The sequence below is a fragment of the Schistocerca americana genome, chromosome 4 (assembly GCF_021461395.2).
Source record: "Schistocerca americana isolate TAMUIC-IGC-003095 chromosome 4, iqSchAmer2.1, whole genome shotgun sequence".
In the NCBI taxonomy this organism is placed as follows: domain Eukaryota; kingdom Metazoa; phylum Arthropoda; class Insecta; order Orthoptera; family Acrididae; genus Schistocerca; species Schistocerca americana.
This window is the reverse complement of record NC_060122.1, coordinates 170790544-170808171: the sequence shown is the minus strand read 5'-3', so window position 1 is coordinate 170808171 and position 17628 is coordinate 170790544. Positions and strand designations below refer to the sequence as shown.

Sequence of the window (17628 nt, the reverse complement as noted above, 5' to 3'; positions counted from 1 at the left end):
GACACCTTTGGTTGTCATCTTTGGCACCCTTACAGCACAGAAGTATGTCGAGAATATGCTACACCCTGTTTTGTTGCCCTTTGTGGCAAGCCATCCTGGGCTTACATTTCAACAAGATAATGCGCATCCACACATGTTTCTACTGCTTGTCTTAGTGCTTGCTAAACCTCACCTTGGCCAGCAAGGTCACCAGATCTCTCCACAATTGAGAACATTAGGAGCATTAAGAGCAGGGACTTCTATCTGGCTCTGGATTTTAACAATCTGACATGACAATTGGACAGAATTCAGGATGATATTTGTCAGCAGGACATCCAATAAATCTATCAATCAATGCAAAGCTTGTATAAGAGCCAGAGATGGACCGATGCATTACTGACTTGCTCTATTTGCGAAGCTCTTTCTGTTGAATAGATCATGTAGTTTTTCTCAAATTATAATCATTTCTTTGCCTGTACATGTAAATCACAACTACCATCCTTTTTGGCACATGGTTTCTTTATTTTTTCTTAGAGTGTATTTTCATACATTCTAGTGTCAATATAGCCAAGATAATGGCAACCTAATCATTTTGTGGTATGATTAACACATTTATTAACTTATAAGAAATTTGTATCACTCTTCTTCCCAGCATTACTGATTTCAGAGCATATACAAATTTTGTAGTACCTTGCACCACCTGTGTTATAGACACTGTAACTGTGTTCTGAAGCATTTTGTTAACACCTTGCATTAAATACTGATGTCCTACAAATTCGAATTCAACTTGATCTATTTGCCTACAAGCGACTGTGTTGTTGTACACGATATCATCAGTACATGTATAATTATACAACTGGTTTGCATGTGTAAATATTATTATGTAGATATTTATCTTATACTCATCACATAATTAATGTTGTTATGCAAATTACATAGACTGCAAAGGAATTTATATATGTTCAAAGCCAGAACTTGGTTTGTTCATAGTCACATTTATAACAAAAAGATCATATTTTATATTATCTATAAAATCATTTTTCTTATAGAACACTTTTTCTTTCATTCAAAATATCTCTATCACCATTTTAAACTTATTTACGTGTCATTCCCTTGTTTCTGCCAACATCTAAAAAATTATTTTTGAATTTATTTAATCGAGTCCAAGGAATATCATGTAAGTTTTTGTTTCTGCTTCCATATGAATTCCAATCTGATCTAATTTTGTACATGTGGATATTCTGTTTGGCATACATGAGTACTTTTATTATGTATAGGCTGAGCAGTAAAAGTATGCTGTGCTCACAAAGTACTGTCTGCAAAAAGTTGTGTTGGTTAATCTAATAATTCATCTAATTTTGCATTCTACAGTGTAAGTGTACATGGAAACAGGCATAGTATGCTATAAGTAGGAGCTTTTAATTCACACAATGATTAAATTTTTTAGGAGATGTAAGACTATTGCCATCTTACTGCAGAATGTTTGTAAGTGGGCATTGAAGCATAATTTGCTGCTGATGTAGATGCCGAACAGTTATACAGAGTGCTTGAATTCATTTTGCCCATTATTAACGTTTCTAAGAGAAAAGAGGATGTGTTCAGTTTTGTGGTTATTTAATGAAACCTATTTTGCTGGAACCACTGAACTTCATTTTCCATTACAGAATTGTTCATTAATGTGGTGAAGTGAAGTGGTGAAAGTTCTATCAATGCATCTCATGAATTTATCTGATAAAATTTTACACAGTTCATACTCCTAGATAATTAATAAGGTAGGTACCAGCACAGATCCTTGTGAGGCTTCATTTTTTTTCTGAGGTTAGCTCTTTTTCAGTTAGCAATAACAATTTCGCTTCTATTTGTTAAATACTATTTCAGTAGTGCTAGTTCTGTTTCAGTTATTCCAGATCTTTAAAGATTCTTAATTGAAATGCTATGGAAGATAGTGTCAAAATGGAATAGTACTGATAATACAACTTCTTCAACTGACTTAATTGCTGACAGTCCACTTCAGAACCCAAATCATACCTTGTTAAGTAGGTAGTTACACTAAAAAAATAATTAAATTGGTCTTTCATTAAAGTGGCAATATTTTCGATATGATTATTGATGCTGCTATAGGTCTGTAATTTTGGGGCAAATACCTGTCATGTGTTATATATGTGAGCAAGACAAATTATTTCAAGTAGTCTAGAAATGATTCCTCTGTAAAAATTATTTTGATAAGGTCAAATAGTGGAATACATGCAGCATCTATAATTTCTTTGTGATGAAATTAGATAAACCATATTTCTTCAATTCTGGAGTTGCTCAGTGATTGGACTACACCCAGTACACCTACATATACACTCAGCAAGCGGCACACGGTGCATGGCGGAGGGTACCTTGTACCACTACTAGTCATTTCCTTTCCTATTCCACTTGCAAATAAAGCGAGGGAAAGACTGTCTAAAGGCTCCATAGGAGCCCTAATATCTCGCTCCTTACGCGAAACGTACGTTGACAATAGTAAAATCGTTCTGCAGGTGGCCGCAAATGCCAGTTCTCTAAATTTGCGCAATAGTTTCTTGTGGAAATCCCTTCTGTCTAGGGATTCCAATTTGAGCCCATGAAGTGTCTGTGTAGTACCCGTGTCCTGATCAAACCTACTAGTAGCAAATGTAGAAGCACGCCACTGAACTGATTCGATATCTTCCATCTTCCCTTAATTCGACCTTCAGGAAATCCCAAACACTGTAACAGCACTCTAGAATATGTCGCTCTAGAGTTCTATATGCTGTCTCCTTTGCGGATCAGCTGCACTTTCCCAAAATTTTGCCAATAAAACGAAGTCGACTATTCACTGTCTCTACCTAAACCTGACATGCTCTTTCCATTTATATTGCTCTGCATTGTTACTCTGAGATATTTACTTGAAGTGACTCTGTCAAGCTGCATCCTACTAATGTTTTATTTTAATGTTACAGGACTGTTTTTCCTGTCCATCTTCATTACAGCAAATTGCCATTCATCACATCAACTAGAAGTTTTGTCTAAGTCATTTTGTATTTCTTAAAGTCACTCAATGATGGCACATTCCCGTATACCACAGTATCATCAGCCGATAATTGCTGCTCATACTGTCCACCATGTCATTTATGTGTACAGAGAATAAAAGCACTCCTGTCACACTTCCATGGGGACCATACTCTAGTCTCTGATGAATACACACCATCAAAGACTATAAATTGTTTTCTATCACCTAAAAGTGTGTCGGAACCTAAACTGTATGCTCAGACCTTGGGGCACCATGTCAAATGCTTTCCAGAACTCTAGGAATATAGAATCTGCTTGTTGCTCTCCACCCTTGTTTTTTAGGATATCATGTAAGAAAAGGGCAACCTGTGTTTTGCACAAGCGATGATTTTTGAATCAAGGCTGATTTGCTGACAGAAGCTTTTCTGTTTCAAGGGAATTTAATTATATTCTAATTCAGAATGTGTTAAAGACTTCTGCAGCAAACCAATGTTAAGGATATTGGTCTATAATTATGTGGATAAGTTCTTTTATGTTTCTTATATACATGATCCACCTGTGTTTTTTTCCATTCACTTGTAACTTTTCATTAGGTGAGACTTCACAATAAATGTAGGCTAAGTAGTGAGCCAATGCCATGGAGTACTCTCTCTAAAACCGAATTGGGATTCCATCTGGATCTGGTGGCTCTTTATTTTCAACTCTTTCGGTTGCTTTTTTAAGCCATGGATGCCAATTTCTATGTCGTCCATGCAGAAGTCTGTATGACAGTCAAGCGACAGTATGTTTATGACTTTTTAAATGCGAAATTTAAAACCTCAGCTTTCCTTTTGCTGTCTTCTGTTGCCACCCCAAACTAGTCTTTGCCCGACTCAGTGCTTTTATGTACAATAAGAAGTTTCTAAAGTACATGGCAAAATCTTTCGCTAATGTAAGACGGTGGATGTTGTATGCGTCAAGCATCAATCCTCTGACGTTTGCACAAATTTCTGATAACTTTCGCCTGTCAACATCTGCGTGCTCTTTTTTGAATGGAGAGCGTAACATTTTCTGTTTCCTCAACATTTTTCCGAATTTGATCATTAAACCATGGAAGGTCGTTTACAACCTTTATCCGCTTACTTGGCACATATGTTTCCAGCACACTAGGCACATATGTCTTAAGAATTTGACTAACAGTGAGTTGAAACTTTGCCCATAATCCCTCTACATCTATCATACTACAAGCTAAATGATGTTCATCATCTAAGTTGGATGCCAGCAACTGCTACAAACTTAGGATAAATTGTTCTTCACCCAAATTTTGGCATGTCTACATTAAGCTCTGTTTCTTGTGAACTAGGAAGTCTGTCCACATTATCATCTAAATAAATAAGATAGGTCTCCACACAGTTTATCTCATTTTAAGGATTGGACTTCTTTGTTGTAGGTCATAAAAATCGTCACTTTTCTATGGAATATTTTTAGCCTCTTTGAAACACACACAGTAGGCTTATTTGATTTACTTGCAGCTGATTTGAATCGCCTGATAGCACTTCACCACAGGATTAAGGCGATGATTCAATAATTACTGTTATTAATTTCTTTTTTCCTGTAATTGTTGAATTTCGTGGGGCTACTGCTTGAGGTTCCATTTCTTTTATTATTGCTGATTTTGCTGTAGATACTATTGATCTTATTGCATCTGTTTAAACTGTTTTGTCTGGTTGAACTCCCAGTTTACTGTTAGTTGGCAATAAAGCTGTTTGTCGAAAATTTGATGGTATTGGTTTATGCGTGTGGACGTTAAGCACATTCATTAGATTGATACAGAGTTTCTTTTTCCTATTTTTCCCATGTGAGGTCCATGTCTTTTAAAATTGTGTCATTGCAGTAATGTGTTGACATTAAGAACTTTGAGGTGATTGCTAATGAGGTTCTCTGCTTCAAGCACCTTGTCATTTAACATATCTCGTGATTTTCATTCCAAATATCGCACATCAGCATGATATTATGTGCAGTATTAGTCATGTGTGTATTGATTTTTCAGTTATTTTGTTTAATGGTCTAGTCAATGTAATATTTATTTCATTAATGTTTCGCCTCAGCTAATATAATGACATAGTAATTTTCCTAAATTGAGTGATTTGCTCTTTACATTAGCTGTAACGTCTTTTTACATGGCATTTGGCTTAATAAATGATGTACACTGGATGCTAAAATTTAATCAGTATATTTTCACATGTCCTATCATGACTTTATGATAGCAATCATATTTTATTCACTGTAGTGATTCTTATTTTGTTGTTGATGTGGTCTTCAGTCCAGAGATTGGTTTGATGCAGCTCTCCATGTTACTCTGTTCAATGCAAGCTTCTTCATCTCTGAGTACCTACTGCAACTGACATCTTTCTGAATCTGCTTAGTGTAGTCATCTCGGGGTCTCCCTCTACTACTTTTACCCTTCACACTTCCCTCCAATACTAAATTCGTGATCCCTTGATGCATCAGAAGGAGTCCTACCAACAGATTCCTTCTCCCAGCCAAGTTGTGCCACAAATTCCTCTTCTCCTTAATTCTGTTCAGAACCTCCTCATTAGTTATGTGATCTACCCATCTAATCTTCAGCATTCTTCTGTAGTACCATATTTCAAAAGCTTCTATTCTCTTCTTGTCTACACTAGTTATCATCCACGTTTCACTTCCATACATGGCTACACTCCATACAAATACTTCCAGAAAAGATTTCCTGACACTTAAATCTATACTTGATGTTAACAAATTTCTCTTCTTCAAAAAAGCTTTGCCAGTCTACATTTTGTATCCTCCCTACTTCGACAATCATTGGTTACTTTGCTTCCCAAATTTCGGTTAATTGAAGTCAGCTCCTGACTGTATGAGGTTAGTGTTGACTTTCATTCATTCAATCATTGACATTTTTTCTGAAGCAGTACTTATAAACGGGCATTGCAATACTGTAGTAGTATTTAAATAAAACTGCATATCTTAATGATAATTGCTGGAAACTACACATATAAAAAAAATCCTGACACTCAATAGGTGTTGAATCACATTCTTTGTCATAATCAGTTTTGTAGGAATTTGTTTAGCCTCCACTTTTCATATACAGCACAGGGAGCTAACCAACATATGCATGAGATGGTTCTACAAAAGTAGAAGTGCCATAAAGGTGTTAGGATCACATCAAAGTTTTGTGTTGCTGGCTCACTGTATCTACTAATTGCATTGTACAAACACTAACAAGTAAGTGCCACATTTGAAAGTGATTGTCTCTGTAATGTCCATTCACGAACGTGACAGAAGCGCCATCTGCTGCTGTCTTGACGCAATCCTGTCGATATTGACATCGCACTGTTTTCGATAAGGTGTCAGCTATGATTATTCGCACTGGCATTAGTGTTGTCATTCAGGCTATGGTATTAGAACAGAGCGAAGAAACCAATATCAAGTCAAGAAAGCACAAATGTTGGATTTAAAACTGGAATTTACACACAAATAACACAGTAACATCAAACAAAGTAATGGACATAGCACTTGTAAACAAAGACCCATATGTAATACACATTTCGATAATGAAAGCTAATGTCATGTATTTGTAGAGCTGTGATTTGAACTCTATTAAAAATCCGATACTCGCATTAAAGACACAGTCCTGGCTAAGTAAAACCAGAAGTGACACTTCGATATTTTACATATGGCGATTACATATTTCCAATATTTAGGCCTATACGACATTCTAAAAAGTACAGTTTCAAAGTTTTTGTGTGATATGTTGTACGCTATTTACGATTTTCTAATGCCTGATTTAAAAGCTTGTATTTTCACTCTTACACCATACATCAGGTAAATACAACCAAATATTACATTTATTCTATACCGAATTTTGGAGTTCTGTGCACTAAAAGACACTGTACTATAGTTGATTTCCTTTATTAAAAGCTACATTAAATCTGGAATAATACTTCCACCAGAAACCCCATTACTTCCTTACTCAAATCCACTGGGCAAGTTTTTACAGAGCATTGAAGTTTTGAGTACTGGAATCTGATTATCTGAACGTACTACCAGTATTGCATTAATTTTCACAATTTTTAGAATAAAATGAGCAGTAGTGAAACCACAGATCACCTTTACCCTATTACATAATACCTGCTTATACACATACAAATTTTTTCATGCATCATATAAGAGAGACAGCATATATTTTCATCCCTAAATTGACCATAATGAGTAACAACTGCAGTGGCAAAACTTTTGTACACAAAAATCGCACATCCTATCATTGCAGCATAATAAACCATACTCAAGACAACACATTTTGGAGAGATCTTTAATGTATTGCATTATTGAAACTACATATTTTCGTAACACACAAGTATAAATATGAAACCCACGTATTATGGCATGTTAGCTTCAAATGTAGCTGCCCCTTCTGGCGCTAATTGGTGATGGGAGAAGTTAAAGCATTTGTAACTTTTGTGGCATGGCTAAAAGTGACATCACTGGACTGGCACCACTGATATTTGAGTGTTTCCACAAGCACATGGGTGACGTTACTTGACAGGGGCCAAGTGACATCATTTTTGCTGCATGGGGAGATCTAGCTTTATGTTACTGCAAATACTGCTTGTTTAGTAGAATTCTGCATTCACACACTGGCAATGTATTTTGGAGTAGTGAATGATGTTGCTTGGCATGGTGGTCTGGGAGTTGAGTTCCGTATGGACAGTGTGTATGAGCAAGCTTAGTTCAGATTGCTCACTGCCATGCTTTCTCTATAATCATTCGTGGTGCATTCTGACCATCATACAGCCTTAGTGTGAATGTATCAGTGTCGTCTGGTGGCATTCAGTGCACTGATAAAGCTGTATGTACTTAAAATGTTTGAAATGAACAATAATTTTGATAATAAACCACACTGTTCATGATTTCCTAATAGCTGTTCTCAGCAGAAACTGGCAATGTCCACTTTCTAAAAGTTACCAGAAAAAGAAAATATTTCATTAGCTTCTTGGAGTGGAGAGAGTTTAATACACCATGGACATATTATACATTGACTCAAGGCTTCAGCATATGAAGTTTCTCTTCTTTATATGAGGCTCACCATTAATATTGCACCGCTGAAATTGATTTCAGTTTTGCTAATCTAAGGGTGAAATGTGTTTTTTGTTACAAAATCCATACCTCTCAGTGCAGCTACTTCAAACCTAATTATAAGTGAGAAAATCGCCATTGACAAGCATGGATCCAAAGGAAGGAGTGGGGCTTGATATCATGAGGTCCATGACCCCACCAAAACATACTCGTATAAACATTCATAGTTTAATGTTTATCAAGTTATAAATTTAATAACAGCTTTTGGAGTATAAAGTAACATAAAAACGAAGTCAAAAATGACGAGGAACTCTAGAATTTACAAGCTACACAGGGTGCTTGTGTGAGTCTGTAAGGGCCTGCTCAGATGGATGGGCTTGTGGCCTGGCTGCCTGCAGAGAACATTGCATCCAGGAGAAGGTGCATATGCTCAAGCTGTCACCACAAGCTATCAACAATAAATGCATCTTAGTTCATGAGTGCACAGGTAGAATCGATGAAGGTAACTAAGGCAAGATGGATAAACTGCCTTTCTGAAAGTAGATGGAAAGAAGGAAACTGCATCTACCCCACCCTCCACCACCAATTTACATACTTGCAGAGTCTTAGTGTGTAGACCTGTGGTCACAGTCAAAATACTAAGTTAATTACTGATAATTAGGAATGTACACTTCCCTTTTACACTGTATGAATTTTGCCACTTTTAAGTGATGAGAAAGTGCTGCCATTATAGTTCTTAATTAATTTTAAGACTCATGTCCTCCCCAAATATTTGAGGTGTATGCAGTTCAAAGTCTATATTTTTCTGATTTGCAATTTCTTGGATATTATTCACTGATATGAAAATTTATTATTATTACAAAAAACATTTATATTTTTTATGGTGGTTAAACTATTTATTTTTAATATATTAAAACAATTAAATACGTTGTTGTTATCGTTATTAAAATTTTACATATTTGTGACAGGTCATTTTGGGGGGAGGGGAGACATCTACATCTACATTGATACTCCGCAAGCCACCCAACGGTGTGTGGCGGAGGGCACTTTACGTGCCACTGTCATTACCTCCCTTTCCTGTTCCAGTCGCGTATGGTTCGCGGGAAGAACGACTGTCTGAAAGCCTCCGTGCGCGCTCTAATCTCTCTAATTTTACATTCGTGATCTCCTCGGGAAGTATAAGTAGGGGGAAGCAATATATTCGATACCTCATCCAGAAACGCACCCTCTCGAAACCTGGCGAGCAAGCTACACCGCGATGCAGAGCGCCTCTCTTGCAGAGTCTGCCACTTGAGTTTATTAAACATCTCCGTAACGCTATCACGGTTACCAAATAACCCAGTGACGAAACGCGCCGCTCTTCTTTGGATCTTCTCTATCTCCTCCGTCAACCCGACCTGGTACGGATCCCACACTGATGAGCAATACTCAAGTATAGGTCGAACGAGTGTTTTGTAAGCCACCTCCTTTGTTGATGGACTACATTTTCTAAGCACTCTCCCAATGAATCTCAACCTGGTACCCGCCTTACCAACAATTAGTTTTATATGATCATTCCACTTCAAATCGTTCCGTACGCATACTCCCAGATATTTTACAGAAGTAACTGCTACCAGTGTTTGTTCCGCTATCATGTAATCATACAATAAAGGATCCTTCTTTCTATGTATTCGCAATACATTACATTTGTCTATGTTAAGGGTCAGTTGCCACTCCCTGCACCAAGTGCCTATCCGCTGCAGATCTTCCTGTATTTCGTTACAATTTTCTAATGCAGCAACTTCTCTGTATACTACAGCATCATCCGCGAAAAGCCGCATGGAACTTCCGACACTATCTACTAAGTCATTTATATATATTGTGAAAAGCAATGGTCCCATAACACTCCCCTGTGGCACGCCAGAGGTTACTTTAACGTCTGTAGACGTCTCTCCATTGATAACAACATGCTGTGTTCTGTTTGCTAAAAACTCTTCAATCCAGCCACACAGCTGGTCTGATATTCCGTAGGCTCTTACTTTGTTTATCAGGCGACAGTGCGGAACTGTATCGAACGCCTTCCGGAAGTCAAGAAAAATAGCATCTACCTGGGAGCCTGTATCTAATATTTTCTGGGTCTCATGAACAAATAAGGCGAGTTGGGTCTCACACGATCGCTGTTTCCGGAATCCATGTTGATTCCTACATAGTAGATTCTGGGTTTCCAGAAATGACATGATACGCGAGCAAAAAACATGTTCTAAAATTCTACAAGAGATCGACGTAAGAGATATAGGTCTATAGTTTTGCGCATCTGCTCGACGACCCTTCTTGAAGACTGGGACTATCTGTGCTCTTTTCCAATCATTTGGAACCCTCCGTTCCTCTAGAGACTTGCGGTACACGGCTGTTAGAAGGGGGGCTAGTTCTTTCGCGTACTCTGTGTAGAATCGAATTGGTATCCCGTCAGGTCCAGTGGACTTTCCTCTATTGAGTGATTCCAGTTGCTTTTCTATTCCTTGGACACTTATTTCGATGTCAGCCATTTTTTCGTTTGTGCGAGGATTTAGAGAAGGAACTGCAGTGCGGTCTTCCTCTGTGAAACAGCTTTGGAAAAAGGTGTTTAGTATTTCAGCTTTACGCGAGTCATCCTCTGTTTCAATGCCATCATCATCCCGTAGTGTCTGGATATGCTGTTTCGAGCCACTTACTGATTTAACGTAAGACCAGAACTTCCTAGGATTTTCTGTCAAGTCGGTACATAGAATTTTACTTTCGAATTCAATGAACGCTTCACGCATAGCCCTCCTTACGCTAACTTTGACATCGTTTAGCTTCTGTTTGTCTGAGAGGTTTTGGCTGCGTTTAAACTTGGAGTGGAGCTCTCTTTGCTTTCGCAGTAGTTTCCTAACTTTGTTGTTGTACCACAGTGGGTTTTTCCCGTCCCTCACAGTTTTACTCGGCACGTACCTGTCTAAAACGCATTTTACGATTGCCTTGAACTTTTTCCATAAACACTCAACATTGTCAGTGTCGGAACAGAAATTTTCGTTTTGATCTGTTAGGTAGTCTGAAATCTGCCTTCTATTACTCTTGCTAAACAGATAAACCTTCCTCCCTTTTTTTATATTCCTATTTACTTCCATATTCAGGGATGCTGCAACGGCCTTATGATCACTGATTCCCTGCTCTGTACATACAGATTCGAAAAGTTCGGGTCTGTTTGTTATCAGTAGGTCCAATATGTTATCTCCACGAGTCGGTTCTCTGTTTAATTGCTCGAGGTAATTTTCGGATAGTGCACTCAGTATAATGTCACTCGATGCTCTGTCCCTACCACCCGTCCTAAACATCTGAGTGTCCCAGTCTATATCTGGTAAATTGAAATCTCCACCTAAGACTATAACATGCTGAGAAAATTTATGTGAAATGTATTCCAAATTTTCTCTCAGTTGTTCTGCCACTAATGCTGCTGAGTCGGGAGGTCGGTAAAAGGAGCCAATTATTAACCTAGTTCGGTTGTTTAGTGTAACCTCCACCCATAATAATTCACAGGAACTATCCACTTCTACTTCACTACAGGATAAACTACTACTAACAGCGATGAACACTCCACCACCGGTTGCATGCAATCTATCCTTTCTAAACACCGTCTGTACCTTTGTAAAAATTTCGGCAGAATTTATCTCTGGCTTAAGCCAGCTTTCTGTACCTATAACGATTTCAGCTTCAGTGCTTTCTATCAGCGCTTGAAGTTCCGGTACTTTACCAACGCAGCTTCGACAGTTGACAATTAGAATACCGATTGCTGCTTGTTCCCCGCATGTCCTGACTTTGCCCCGCACCCGTTGAGGCTGTTGCCCTTTCTGTACTTGCCCAAGGCCATCTAACCTAAAAAACCGCCCAGCCCACGCCACACAACCCCTGCTGCCCGTGTAGCCGCTTGTTGCGTGTTAATTAGAAAGACAGAGACTTAAACAAACTATGATCCCCCCCTTAGAACTGAGCTCTGGATCTGCACCTGGCCCCTGAACTGTTGGATTACAGTGGGAACAACATTTAGTGTGCAGAGGGAGAAGTAGATTCCATAACTGAATTTCAATGCAAGAATTATTTCTGTAAATTACATAGTTCAGTATTGACAAATTGGAAGATGATGTTTATAGTAGATTCCCAAGATCAGTGAAGGTTGAAAAACTGTGGTTCAAAATTGAGGAAAAGTGAATAAGTGTCTGAATGCCTGAAAGAGTTCATAGGCAAAGTCAAGTACACATTCGATGAGAAAAATGCCACTGATTTTATATGTTGATTTCAAAAACTATTTATTTACTAGGTAACATACTGTGATCAGATGACATCTATGTATTGGAAAAATTGTGATACACTGTACATGAGAAATGATTAATTACTTTACAGTAGGATGACATTTCCCCGCCGATCTAGAATACTGAGAAACTCTACTATCCGACTTATGAACAAAAAAATTACTGCTGCTTAATCTTTTACGTCCATAAGGCTTGAAATAAAGAACAGAAAACGCGCAAATATTAATATAATTCAAAACTTTTGTTTTTGTTTCTGTCCAAAAACAGTATTCTCGTGATACACAATAAGAATGTATTAAAATTATCTTAATTTGTAGTGCAAAACAATGGTATAGAACTTAGAAATAATTTCTTTTTCAATCTCCATATATGTTTACATGAATAGACACTACAAGAAGTTATGAAACTAGAGAAACATGAAACCTGGTTTAACATCATTAACATACACCAGCACTAATTATGACATTTTCATGTGTCCCTAATTCATTGTAACAGTACCAAAGAAGAAATGTCTGACAACACGTTGAAATGGAGGGATGCATTATTATTGAAAGTCATAATTTATAATTGCCTTCCATAACAATAAAGAATCACTCAACAATTGCTATACAAAGTCATAGAGGAGTTTGGTACTAATTCCTCTGACTTGTGTAAAATGATTTTAGTGATTACCATATCATTAAGAGTGTTGTGAGTGCTAGTTCAAAGTGGTTGTGCAAAGATAACTGGATTAAGGTTTAAAATCATATCGATGATGAAGTTATTAAATCAGGATTGAAGTTCTTGTTGCATTATCATGGGGAAGGAAAAGGGCTGTGCCCAGAAGGACCAACATGCTATTTACCCTAAATTAATCCACTGGAAAACTGATTGACTGGATTCCCTACTGTGAGTTCAGTGTTTCAACCACTGTGTAATCTCACGTGGCAGTTTCATCTGCATTGTTTGAGAGAATTGTACTATGGAGAGAGTAGAAACTAGGTACATTGCAAGGGGTTTGATGTGTTTACAGATGTAAACTTAAACTGGAAAAATAGTATAACATTTTTTTCTAAAATGTATCGATTCAACTACTTTCCCACTTTAGAATGATTGTCAACTTAGATGACACAACAATCCATCATCTTGCATACTTTGTATGTCTTGATTCATTAATATTCTACGAGACACTTATCTCACGTAACTATTAATTAAAAATATGATGAGGTTAACACATGTTCTCCTGTTTCTAGTAAATATCTGTTTCGGCATTTGAGAACATTAATTGCAGTCTCATAGTGCATATATTTCATGATGAAATCTATTAGCAACAGTCCATTCAGGTTTGAAAGAAATAATGATATTTGGAAGTAATGGAATGATACGTTCCACCTGCTAGTTCAGGTAGTGAAGCTAAATTTCACACAGAACGAAACGAATTGTGCAGCTAAAAATCTCTTTGACATGCTAGCGACACAAATATAATGTTAAAGAGACAGCAGGGGCTTTCTTAAACGGGAATTAAAATCGTTTTTGTTTAACAGCTTCTCCTAGGTAGAAGTGTCAATTACATACCTGTAAGTAGCCAGCACGTATCTGTATAAGGGCATTTTTAAATAAATACTTGCATTTGTTGTTCATGTGGCACATTCCACAACATAACGTTTGCTGTGAATATGGTCTACAGAATACACAAGTGGCCAACCACTCCTTACTAAATGCACCGATGGTACAGCCCAGGCTGACAAATTGGTAGTTTTTCAACAGTGTCTATACTCCTCTCAAATCCTAAGACATTGTTGAATTCATTGTGAACTAAACACATCTAGAGATCAGGAGCTGTACTTGGCTATTATTCGTTTTATAAATTATTATTTTTTTTTTTTGCAGGTTTTATTACGCACCGGGTTCCCGGGTTCGATTCCCGGCGGGGTCAGGGATTTTCTCTGCCTCGTGATGACTGGGTGTTGTGTGCTGTCCTTAGGTTAGTTAGGTTTAAGTAGTTCTAAGTTCTAGGGGACTGATGACCATAGATGTTAAGTCCCATAGTGCTCAGAGCCATTTGAACAATTTTATTACGTAAATCGAGATTTCGTCTAGTGCCTAGCCATTATCAGTGCACTATTTTTTAACAACATGGAACTAACATGCATTGAGATTAAAAAATAGTGCATTGATAATGGCTAGGTAGTAGCCGAAATCTTGATTTGCGTAATAAAACCTGCAGGAAAAAAAAGGCCACTGATTGCTGCGCTCTGTAATTTATAAATTACGTTAACAGTCGTGGAGTGCACCCACTTTCCTAATGGAAGGTAACCTGATATTACTCATTTTCTAATCGGCCTTTTTCTGTTAATGAAAATTAAGTCGAAATGGTTTCTTCTGAGATGCGCAAATGCATCAACGAGTATTGGTTCAAATGGCTCTGAGCACTATGGGACTTAACATCTGAGGTCATCAGTCCCCTAGAACTTAGAACTACTTACACCTAACTAACCTAAGGACATCACACAACACACAGTCATCACGAGGCAGAGAAAATCCCTGACCCCGCCGGGAATCGAACCCGGGAACCTGGGCGCGGGAAGCGGGAACGCTACCGCACGACCACGAGCTGCGGACAACGAGTATTAGCGACTCTTACGACGGAAACATTTTCTATATTTCCATGCTTCCAACATTTTGGTGGCTATAGAGAATACTGAATTTTATTCCAGTATATCAAATGCAATTAATGAAAAAGAATAAATCAATGAACTTGCTACTCGGAACCCGATTCCGAAGCGCGATCAAAGGCGTGAACGAAGCATAGATTATATGATACGGTTCTTACCTTAAAAAGCGAGCTACTGTCTCCGTAGGGGTACACACACTGTTTCAATTGTAGGATACAGACTGAGGTAGCAAAGACACACACTGTTTCAATTGTAGGATACAGGCTGTGGTAGCAAAGCTATCTTATCACAGCACGTCAAACGGATATGTTGTTCAGTCTGTAATCCCTAGATAACCCCGGCAATGAACTTAATAAAACACCCACTTGGGAGGCACGAAAACAAAAAAGGAATCCCCTCGCCCATAATTCATGACGTAACAGTCTTACTTTCAGCAATAGCAAGTGCCACGCTACTGTGAGAACAAAAGTAATCGTAGCAGCAAGTGCAACAAAAATGTTTAACGACTAATTTAAAAACTAGTATCTTTCACAATTACAGTAACATACAAATCAGCTGCGATATTTGAATGCCCGGCTTTACTGTAAGACACGTATACCCAGTACGAACGTGTCGTTTCAGTGCCCCAGGTATCCAAAACTGGTGTTGAGGCAGGACTCCGTGCTGATTTTAGCGCATGTCAGACTTAACTTACGACTTTATTTTTACAAGCTCGCACAATGTTAATTTAGTGCTACATCAACATTTGCACTTGTCACCCACATATTCTTTTTATTTTATAGATAAATTCAGTTTAATACACCGGTATCTAACGAATCGGTTGTCTGCAGTAGGATAACAACGAAATTATGCTGATACTAAGCGCTTCACAGCCGTTGTAAACCGTACTTCTGTTAAAAGCATCTGCAAGATTCACTAATTTTTCGTCCCCGTTAGTTATTCTGGGTTAATTCCTAGAGATCATTCTACCGTTTTGCTCTATGTTTTTACTGAATTCCAGTTCATTTATGTAAAATGCATCTGAAGAGCTCCCTGAGACCGCGTGTACTCTGCAGAAGCAGAAGTTGTCCCTGTTTGCTGTCGCCTCAAGGTTATGGCGCTCTGGAATGCTCCGCATCTGCTGTCGTGTTGTCTCAATAAACCTAAAGGAATACTGCGCCCGTCACCCGTCTAAGACGGAACTCAGGTGACCTCCCATATGCCTGTCAGCTCACTGTAAAGTGAGAGAGCCTAGCATATGATGAAATCGCGTTGCTACAATGCTGACTGAACAGAACAAACAGCCTAGTCTACTCCTTTAGGGAAGAGATATTTAAGGGGCGAAAAGAACAACAGCTGTTAAAAAAATATAGGAATAATACTGCCGACATGCGTAGAGGCTACAGCCCACGAAAGTAGTGCTCAATGCTCAGATAACTAACATATTGCCGGCCGTTGTGGCCGATTGGTTCCAGGCGCTTCAGTCTGGAACCGCGCGACCGCTACGGTCGCAGGTTCGAATCCTGCCTCAGGCATGGATGTGTGTTATGTCCTTAGGTTAGTTGGGTTTAAGTAGATCTAAGTTCTAGGGGACTGATGACCTCAGATGGTTAAGTCCCATAGTTCTCAGAGCCATTTGAACTAGTATATTAGGTGTAACGAATCCAGATTAACTGTAACATCCGTCCTCGGCAATGTTTCTTTTCCGAAAAAGAAGAGAAATTGAGTTGCCTGAGCCATAACAGCTGAGCAGCTTACGCGGAAGACAGAGTTTCTTCTTCCGGTGTACCTAAAACAAATTTCCTCTCATCCCTCTCCAACCCTCTGTTGAACAATTTTAGAACATATTCTGAGCTCAAGCGTAATGATGCGCGAATATCTCGACCAGAATGACCTCTTATAAGCCAACCAGCATGAATTCTGAAAAAAAAAAATCGAAAACGCGAAAACGAACTCGCGCTTTTCTCACGTGACATTTTGAAAGCCATGGATCATGGCAGTCAGGTAGAAAGAATAACCGAAGAGCATCATTCAGTATCATGTCTACGCTTGTTATTGAAAGTACGATAGCGTGGGACAGGAAGTGACATTTGTGTCGGATTGAGAATTTCTTGGTAGGAACGATGCAGCACGTTGTCTTGGATGGAGAGACATCGACAGAAGAAGAATAATGTTCAAATGTGTGTGAAATCTTATGGGACTTAACTGCTAAGTTCATCAGTCCCTAAGCTTACACACTACTTAACCTAAATTATCCTACGGACAAACACACACACCCATGCCCGAGGGAGGACTCGGACCACCGCCGGGACCAGCCGCACAGTCCGTGACTGCAGCGCCTTAGACAGAAGAAGAAGTAACTTCCGGTGTGCCCCGCAGAAGTGCGTTGAGGCCTTTGCTGCTCAAATTGTATGTCAATGACTTTGCAGGTAATATTAATAGCAACCTCAAAATTTTCGCGGATGACGTACAACTGAGCAAAAAAGTATAACTTTTTCTAAACCCTTTAACTGTATCCCATTGCAATGCATAAGTTTGAAGTTTTGGCTCCAGGGTGCCAACAAGCTTCCCCTGCAATGGTGCTGAAGCGTGGCTTCAAACAG

General features: G+C 38.5%; 1 protein-coding gene across 1 annotated transcript in view; it reads right to left on the bottom strand.

The window, feature by feature from the left end:
- The window catches only part of LOC124612501 (C-1-tetrahydrofolate synthase, cytoplasmic), a 163410-nt gene extending 148077 nt beyond the window's left edge, over positions 1 to 15333 (bottom strand). Inside the window, exon 1 of the mRNA XM_047140742.1 lies at positions 15205 to 15333. The gene's annotated coding sequence lies outside the window, so the exon portion shown is untranslated. The remainder of the gene's footprint in view (positions 1 to 15204) is intronic.
- Positions 15334 to 17628: the final 2295 nt, after the last annotated feature.